The 9,798-nt window shown below is 49.5% G+C and overlaps 1 long non-coding RNA gene across 1 annotated transcript; it reads left to right on the forward strand.

Annotated features, from left to right (window-relative positions):
* Positions 1-1,053: 1,053 nt before the first annotated feature.
* LOC104976009 (uncharacterized) lies at positions 1,054-9,032 on the forward strand. Its single transcript, XR_815846.4, has 2 exons — positions 1,054-1,643; positions 7,873-9,032. It is a non-coding gene; the product is annotated as an uncharacterized lncRNA (long non-coding RNA).
* Positions 9,033-9,798: the final 766 nt, after the last annotated feature.

The following is a 9,798-nucleotide window of genomic DNA, read 5'->3' on the forward strand; positions in this document are numbered from 1 at the left end:
TCACAGCCAGAAGACTCGACTTTGAACCCTGATAAACGCTGATGCCCTGTTTTTATCTGGTCTCAGCTGTGCTGAGGAAATAAAAAATTCTTTCAAGCAATTTCTTTTAAGAGTGGGGTTCCATTTTAATTAGCAGAAAGGCAAAATGTCGCTTTCCATGTCAATACGTAATTCTTTGAGTTAAAGTCAAACAGGCTCTGCCGACAATGAGGAAGGAAAAAAAAATCAAATCCAAATTTCAGGCTCGAAAGCAGAGAACAGAATGGAAACCGATGTGTTCCCTGCCCGATTCCCCCCACCGGCGCACCCTCTTCGAGGGCTCCCGCCCCCTCCCCGTCCTCCCCACACCTTCCACTGGTGGTTATATACTTCCTGTTGCCCCTTTTATAAGCAATAAGAATTTAATAACTGAGGGCAACTCTATAGCAATATTTATATGGGTGAAGTGGCTTAAAAGTATGCAATAAATGTAGAGTTATGAACCACATTGCCCCTTTTTAAATAATGCAATGAGCATGGAGATATTATGTTTCATATTCTGGAAAAAAGGTGTTTCGGGCTAAGCTCCTGGCATACAGCAGACATGAAAAGTTATACAGAACCCGTAACAAAGTCACTGCCTCCTTCACACGGCATATTATGTCAGCTCCCATCCCTCTCTCAGCCCACAGCAAGAAGGTCCCAGATGGTAGCAACGAAACCTCAGCTTTTCTCATTAGCAATCAGCAAATTCTCTCGGTGTCTGTGAGTTTCAAATCGAGGCAAGTGCTTCTACCCTGAGTGTGAAGCCCAGTAGGATCATAGAAATAATGTTGCCTGATCAGTGGGTCCTATTTTCATAACAGGCTGGAAGAAAATTGGTGGATGTGCACTGAGCAGCCTTCACACGTTCTGGGGGCCCCAGCATCTCGCAGGGCGCCCTGGGCGGGGGCGCAGCTGAGAACACACAGCCCCTGCCACGGGACCTGGGTGGCCCAGTCACCGGTCACACCCTCCCAGGCAGTTGTGGGAGGGCAGCTTCACGGTTCAGAAGTTTGCAGAAGTTAGATTTTCTGAGATGCTGTCTCTGTAAGCAGGAGTGAAGCTGGCGCTCTGGGCCCGGGTCCATGTATTAGTAGATTCGCAGGGATGGAGGCAGTGATGACTTTGTAATTGGCTCTTCCTGGACCTGGAATTCTGCCCTGATGCCTGGGTCTGACTGGGTCTGCTCCAGAAGGAACTTCACAGATGCCAGCCAAGCAACGGTTGAGCGTGACGTCCTCTTCGTTCAGGTCGGGGCACGCCCTGTACCCTGAGCTTTGCCTCAAGGTCTGTGCCCCTGTGCCCAGGTTCCCACAGCCGCCCCTGGCTCCAGGAAGGCAGTGTCTGCAGTGATGAGACCTTTTCTTTCAGTGAAAAGCAAAAAGTCAAATCCAACCACCGGCTTCACCAGGCCAGGTCTCATGTGGACAGGCTTCAGGAGGGACAAATGTTTCCAGAGCTGGACAGGAAGACACCCCTGCCGGCAGCCTGCACTCTCCCAGAACCTACCCAGATCTGCGGCTACCAGGTCGGGACGCGAGTCAGTGGAGCAGCTCAGGAGACAGGCAAAGCTCTTCAAGGAGGGCCCTTCCCACCAGTCCACCCCCGGGGCCAGCAGGCAGGTCAGTGCAGAGCGGGTGAGGTGCCCTGTATACCTCAATGGGGGGCGGTGCTGGAGCTCTGCTTGTTTGCCAGCCTCCCAGTCTTGCTGGCAAGGTGACCTCCCAGGATCCCTGCCTCTGTTTTGAGAATGGGCATCTGTGTGTCTGCACCGCTGGGTGCCTTCTCCATGGTCAACATAGGGATGCTCCATGCACGGGTTAGACACGCGGTAGATTATCAGCTACACCACTCTTCATTCCCAACCAGCCCTCGCTAATTCAACCCTCAGGTGAGTTATTCCAGCCTCTGCATTAACAGAAAGAAAGCTCATCTGAGGGAGTCTGAGTCTGACAAAATTAGGAAGATGATGCTGGTGACAAAAAAGCCGTGGACTCAATGCCCAAGTCTAGCGTCTCTGCCATGCTGTTATTCACCAGGCCAGGACTGCGGGGTGGCGGGCGGGGACAAAGCTTCTCTCATGCAAATAGATGACTCCCACGCTTGGGTGCGTCACACACGATTTATGACTCCTAACTTCTTCATAGCCTGAAGAAAGGAAGGGGTTGGATGGACAGAAGCAAGGAAAGAGGGAGAGGAAGGAGGGAAGTTACATCAGGTGCTTACAACAGGACTCCTTACTAATGTTGCCTTTCTTCATGCAGTTTGAAATGACTTCTCTTTGTTCCAGTCCTACAGCTCTGTCCCAGCCTTTTTTTTAAAACAATGAGTTTGCCATACAGAACAAAAATCACAGTTTGGTTTTTTGGAAAAAAAAAAAAAAAAGAGTTCCATATTTTCTTTCAGTGGGCAAAGTTAGGCAGCTCCATGAGAGACTTCCAGGGCTGGAAGATGCTCTTTCTGCAGTACCTCCCTCACCATCTCCTCTCCTGCAAATTATGATCATCAAGCTTCTGAGAGCATCTGCACTGGGATGAAGCCGGAACTTCTAGAAACATCTTCATCCTTCAAAGAGAAAGGCTTAGCTCGAGTCCTGCTCATGACGCAGCATCTTTGGCATCCTATGAGGCATTTTTAGACGTGCCTGAGCGTGAATCAGTGGACACCAAAGATGCAGTTTTTACTCTACAGGTGTAGATTGTCAGGGCGCCAGGAAGGTCACTTTGAGCTCTGCTTTTGTCTTGTGGAAACCCTAAGACTTGATTTCCTCTGTGCAATGATTGACTGCAATGCTCACAGCTCGGAGGAGGTGAGTTGGAAATTGCAGAAGAAATTTCCACTCTGCAGGAGACAAGCGAGGCCCCTCCAGGAGGGAGCAGCGTATGCTCTCAGTGTTCAAGGCTGAACTGGACCCAGGGGGCTCGCTGCTCAGTGAGGGCTTCAGATGCACGTGGCCTGGATCCAGTCTGTATGCCTGCTGGTAGCTCACCGTTGGAACTTGGGCAGGTCACATTCTTCTACAGAACCTCAGTTTCTTCTCCTGGAAGCTGTAGACACTAGTAATCCTACATTAGGGGTTCTTAGAAGAGTCAGTTGAGCAAAGGCTTGCAGAGGACTCAGTATAATTCCCGCACTTAGAAAGTCCCCTCTACACGCACACTCTTACTTTACTGATTTAGCACCAGGGCCACACATTTTTTTTTGTAAAGGATCAGGTAGTAAATAGTTTCAGCTTCCTGAGCTGTGGTCTCTGTCGCAGCTACTTAACTCTGCCGTGATAGGGCAAAAGCAGCTGCAGACATCAGGCAGCTAAGCCTTTCTCTCTTTAGGATGCGGGTGTTTCTAGAAGTTCAGTCTTCATCCCAGTGCAGATGCTCTCAGAAGCTCAGTGATCTTAATTTGCAGGGGAAGAAAGAGGGGGGAGGTACTACAGACAATGACCGGTGTGACTGTGTTTTAATAAAACTTTATTTACAAAAACAGGCAGCAGGCTGGATTTGCTTGCAGGCTGTGCTTTGCTGACCTCTGTGTTGTATATTGTTACTTCTATCACCACCGCTGCCTCCTCGATAGAGACTTGGGCACTGTTTTCCAGTGGTCCCAGGCTGCTCTTGGTCAGCCAAAATCCTACTGCCTGGAGAATTTCCGTTGTCCCTGGAAATCAGTGTCCCACTGATCATCAACACGTTCATTCTGTGTCATACTCAACTCAGCCTTAAAAGCATCATTGTGAAAGGAGAGAGTTTTGTTACTACTAACAATACTGGTAGTGATACAGTGACGTCACTGCCACTCAGGGTGCAGGCCCAGCTCTCTGCCTGCAGGGTCCCACTGAAGCTTGTATTGAGCCCCTGGTTGTCATGCACGGAATGAAGGAAAAAGCCACGTTTCACAGTTGGAGGAAGAACTGATACAGCTGATAATTTTCAGGTCATTTTAGGAATGTAATCTGCCTAAAACAGTCATCACTTTTTGGTCATTGGCTTGTTCATTTAAAATACTCTTCAAAAATTAATCCGTGTGCCTTCACAAACCAAATCCCTAGGCTTTGAGCCAATGTGAATCCTTCCACTGAACTGAAATGTTCTTGTACAGCTATTTCCGATGGGTTTTCCAGTGAACTAGCTTGTGCTTGCTTTATTTTGAGGCAAAGCCAACCATCTGCCCCAACCCAAGTGTTGGACAGTGGATGGGCTTGAGAAGTTCCATGTTCAGGTCAGCAGTAGTCTTTGAGGCCACTGCTCTGCAGCTTTGAGTGGAAAAAAGTACAGAAAACACGGTCCTGTCCTCCAGGGAAGGACCAGTGCAGAATGATGTTCGATAGGACAAGGCCAGGATGCAGGCAGCTCCCTGTTTCCCAGCAGAGAAGTCAATCAGAAGGCTCCAGATTACCGCAAACTATGGGCACTGAGGTCCTCCGTTCTGGGCTGTCAGCCCCTCCTCCTCCTCTCCTTGCATCTTTGCATCTGTGAGCAACATTCATCTGTCAACTCAGGATGGAGAGTCTGCCATGCTTAGGCAGCCCCCAGAACTTTTCTTCTTCCTGAAGAGGAAGGGATGATCTGCGAAGATGGAAAATCATTTTCCTGCCTGTGTTGACTCAGACGAGGGAGTCTGGTGTTGGGGAGGATGGGTGTCTGCCTTCCACTCTCCTGGTGTGAGCATTGGCTCATCAAGGGTCAGTGGGGCTGAGGACAGCCCTCAGCCACCCATGAGCTGCGGGGCTGCCCTCCCTGAGCTGGCCTGTGAATGCCTGGACAGCAGAGCAGGCTTGGCTCTATCTTTGGATCTGCTGTGTGTATGGAGTGCCTGGACTGTCCGGGATGGTCTCGGGATCATCCATGTGGCCAGGCTGAACATCTTTTTGCATCAGGTAATGAGGGTACAGAGGGGAACCCAGCAACCAAGTGCCACCCGGGGAAGCCTCCACACAAGAAACCTGCATTGACCGGCAGATGGCCTTGTTCCTGAGAGGCTTTGGATATAGGCAACTGCATGTTTGAATCATCCAACCCTCCATCCAGGCCTGATTCCATGCAGCAGGGGCTGGTGTGATCCCTCACTCTTAGACACTCCTAGAACTGGGTGTGCAGGAAAGTTAGGTGCCCAGTCTAGGGTCACCTTGAAGCTGACTTGGGGTTTAAACCCAGCATACTAACTTTAGAATTCACTCCTGTAACTTCAGTGATAAACACATTGCCTGAAATTGTGGGATCATCTTGCTTTTGCTCACAGTACTCTCTTGCTTATGGGAAGAAAAGTTATGACCAACCTAGATAGAGCATTAAAAAACAGAGACATTACTTTGCTGACAAAGGTCCATCTAGTCAAAGCTATGGTTTGTCCAGTGGTCATGTATGGATGGGAAAGTTGGACCATAAAGAAAGCTGAGCACCGAAGAAATGATGCTTTTGAACTGTCGTGTTGGAGAAGACTCCTGAGAGTCCCTTGGACAGCAAGGAGATCCAACCAGTCCATCCTAAGGAAATCAGTCCTGAATATTCTTTGGAAGGACTGATGCTGAAGCTGAAACTCTAATACTTTGGCCACCTGTTGAAAAGAACTGACTCATTGGAAAAGACCCTGATGCTGGGAAATATCGAAAGCAGGAGGAGAAGGGGACGACAAAGGATGAGATGGTTAGATGGCATCACTGCTTCAATGCACATTAGTTTGAGTAAACTCTGGGAGCTGGTGATGGACAGGAAGGCCTGGCGTGCTGCAGTCCATGGGGCTGCAAAGAGTCAGACACAACTGAGCGACTGAACTGAAATAAACTGAACTTCTCTTGAAAGCCGCCTTCCCATTAAGTTGTGTGTGGTGTCTTCTGGAGCTGTGGCCAGACTTCCTCAGTGAGGTAGGTCAGCTCGGCCTGGAGAAACCCCATCTGGCTCTCTGTCCATCCAGTCAGAAATGGTGCCGAATGGGGGGGATTCAAAGTTCCCCACCAGGACTAGCCAGACATGTGCAGGAGATGCAGGAGATGCTGCCAGAGGATGAGACAGAGCAGTGCTTTCATTATCTCCCCCTCGAGGCTTCTTTAGTCCATGACCACCTTGAACAACCACCTTGGGGATCTCCTTGTGGACCAAGGGATGGACAACAGTTTTGAGGTTGTGTTGGCGGAGTTCAGCCCAGCCCTGGAACTCCAAGAATTAGCTTTGTCTTGAAGAGCTCACTGTCAGAAGCAAGTAGAGCAGACTTTGGTGCACCCAACCTCCTCTGAGGACCAGATGCACACGCTCTCAAACAGTCATTATCTTAATATCATGGAAAACACACAGATTTAAATGTTACTGAGCTCTCTTCTTGACTCTTCATCTGTCCCTTCCTTACACACCTATAGTTACTGGATTTTTTGTGTGTGTGGTGGCATAGCAATGGATCATACCGTGGGCTGATGGCCTCTAAGAACAGTTTGGCTCTGGGCTGTGTGTGGAACCTGAACCTGTGTGAGCTCAGACCTTTCTTTTCAAGGTGACGAAGAGGACGAAGGTACCTAAGGCAAGGAGACCTGGTTTCCAATCATTCCCTGCCATCGCCAGGCAGGCAACCTTGGGCACAACGCTGGAAGAGTTTACTTATCCCATTGCATCTCCCTGGGCCTTGTTTCTGTCTGCTGGCAGATGGAAAATCCCACCTGCACGAGGACAGGAGTTGGGATCTGAAGATCCTCAGAGGTTTTTACCAGCATGTGATTTCACCAAAGAGATGCATGTACAATATCTCAGCCGACCTTCCCTTAATTAAATCTAGGGAACTCTTTCAACTCTCTCTCTTCAAAAGTAGGGTTATCATTCTGACACAAAACAGACACGGGAGAAAATGGTGCACTCAGTCCCTTGCACAGAACTCCACCGATGCCAGAGAAAGCTGAGAGCAAGTCTCGAAGAAGAGAATTTGGTCTGTTGAGGATCTGTGCCCAGGAGAGATGGGGAGAGATTAATGACAAAGAATTAGAGGGCTCATTTTGACAAAAGAGGGAAGCGATTATACGTGTGGCTGGCGGGGCTCAGCCCCAGACAGACGGAACGGTGTGTTTTGAAATAGTGAGTCAACCGCTGAGAGGAGATGGCTGGGAACAGCGGGCCTGAGAAGCCGAGGTGATCCTCAGCCCTGGCGTGGGAGACGAGAAACTGTTCCTGAAGGGAAGTGCAGGAGCTGGATGTTGGAGAGAAACATTCATCACCAACTGGAGGTGTGGGGAAGGCCTTTGCTGCTCCGGAGACTGAGAGGAGTGTGTGTGTGTGTGTGAGTCACTCAGTTGTGGCCGAGTCTTTGCGACCCCAGGGACTGTAGCCTTCTAAGCTCCTCTGCCCACGGAATTCTTTAGGCAGGAATACTGGAGTAGGTAGTCATGAGCTTCTCCAAGGGATCTTCCTGACCCCAAAAGAGGCATTTGGGGGGAATAAAAAGAGCTTTACAATCAGGAAAAAGATCTAGATTAGAACCTGTTGATGGTTCAAGTTTCTCAGCTTCTTGTTTAAGGACAATTTAACAAAATAGTACATGCAACTCAGAGCTTTCAAGAAATCAAAGTCATGTTCTTAAAGAGTAGGATTTTGTCTGAAAAAGGCACTTCTAACAGCTGAGCCTGAGATGCCTGGGCTGGCCCGAGAGCACGCTGCATGTTCCACAAAAAGATACAGCCTTTGAGCTGAAAACCTTCTGAGCTGCGCCTTTATTTTATTTTATTTTATTCATCAAGCCTAAAGTGTGATCATTAGTAACAGACCGATGTGTCCCTAAATTTGTTTCACTTCACAAGATTCCTTCCCAACTAATTTAGAACAAAATGTGTCCAACATTTGCTTTTTCCTTGATTTCACAAAATGTCATTTTTGTCCACAGGAGCCTGCAAAACACCGAAAGGAGAGATTGAAGCAAACTCAATTTGCATAAATGCTTTTCCAGTTAATCAACAGGCACCTCTGAGAGCAGGGCTGATGGAGAATGAGCTTAAGACCCACGGGCGGACGGCCAGCAGTGCCGTGGGAATGGGGCTGTCTTAAGCCAAAGAGAATTGCTCTGACACCCTGGAGAGCTACTGGGAGCCTTGTCCTGTCCTAGGTCCTGGGTGTGGACCCTCAGCTAGAAGAGACAGTGGAGGGCTCAGGAACTTCGAGGAAACAGATCTAGAAAAATCCCGCACAGGTGATTGGGTTGGACTGCTCTGTCTCGACCGACATGAAATAGCCTCAGGAGAGACAGAAAAGTCCCTCACACCAGGCAGACTTTGTAAGGACGCTGGTCCTTGGTTCTGATGGGGGCTGTCACAGCATTTGTTGGAGGAAAAGGGAGGTCCAGTGGGATCTGCATGTCCCAGTAACTTCAGATGGTGACACTATACACATGGCCTTTGAAGCCCGGGGTCTATAACATTTTAATCCTTAGGAAGCACTGGAGAGCTGGAGCAAAGCCGTGGGGCTCTCTCCTGCAGGAGCCGTAGGGCAGTGGTGGCCTGGCGGAGGCTTCTGTCCTGCGTGCTGTGTATTTGAATCATCAGAGGGCAGGCTGGCGGGAATGCTCCTGACTAGACACAGGTCCCAGAGAAGGAAGCCATCAGGCAGGGGACACCTAGCCTGGGATGGGCCTCCTTCCCCCGAACCTCTGCCCTCCAATTTGAGTCAGCAATTGGACTAATGAATGACTCTTGGGCAATTGGAGTTCTGAAGGGGACAAAGCAAAGTGTAATGATATGATTAGAAAGGTCCCCCAATAAAGACGCACAAGCCCCTCGTTACATGGGCCTGTGAGTGCCAGCTGTCTCTCTGCACCCAGCCTGCCTTCTGAAGACGAGCCTTTCCGTCACCTCCGCTTGGCTCTGTCCCTGTCCTATTACACCGAATGGCGCTGAGTCATTGTTGCAAGCCGGGGGTGACACGGTAATAGCTTAATAATAGTATAATCTCACAAATAATAATATGCTGTCACCCTGTCTGGAGCACGATGTTTACAGGGGACGTGGTAATGTATGATGACAGTAATTTGAATAAAAATGAATTTATGGCTCTTGTCTCATTTGCAGTAAATTTTTGCATCTTTCATGCACAACTGGTGCTCCCTGACCCCGCTTGTCACTGTGCTGGCGACGGTGGTGGCGGCTGGCTTTCAAGCGAGAGGCGGGCAGGGGAGTCAGAAGCCTGCAGCTCCTAATGGGCTTCCGGAAAGGAGTTCACATTGGCGTCTCAAAAATCTTTCTTCACTTGTTTCCCGAGATGAGGTGGTTTCATTAATACAAAGCTGATCGGGTAGCAGGCATGGATGAACACGATTTTGGGTTTATGGAATTACTGGAGGGGGTTTCCTGGAAAACGGAGGAGCCCTCAGTGGTGGCCCAGACTTGGTCCATTTGAAGGAGAGGTCATCAGTTAGATCACTCAGAGCCCCTCCCTGGGGACCCCTCCCCTGCTGTTGCTGCAGCTTCATACATACACCCTCCAGGAGGCTGCCCCCCGCCCTGCCCACCGACCCACAAAACTTACTGAGCACAAACTGGACTGTTCTCTCAAACGCAGACACCAGCCCGTGGTCACTCAGATGCGCCCTCCTGGAGACCCTTAGCAAAGACTTGCCACGGGAGGTCCCTGGGCAGCCTGGGATTACCGCCTTCTCTATGGAGGAAAATTAATGTGTGATGAATGGGTCTCCAATGAAGTTGTGAGTAAGTGATGTTGAGTCTAGGGAAAAGAGTCTTGCCACCCAGCTCACAGACTGACTTGAATGAGGGCAACAAATGGGAATTTGTTGGGGCTTAAAGAGAGACAAGGAAGTGTT

Source organism: Bos taurus, chromosome 26 (genome assembly GCF_002263795.3).
Source record: "Bos taurus isolate L1 Dominette 01449 registration number 42190680 breed Hereford chromosome 26, ARS-UCD2.0, whole genome shotgun sequence".
NCBI lineage: Eukaryota > Metazoa > Chordata > Mammalia > Artiodactyla > Bovidae > Bos > Bos taurus.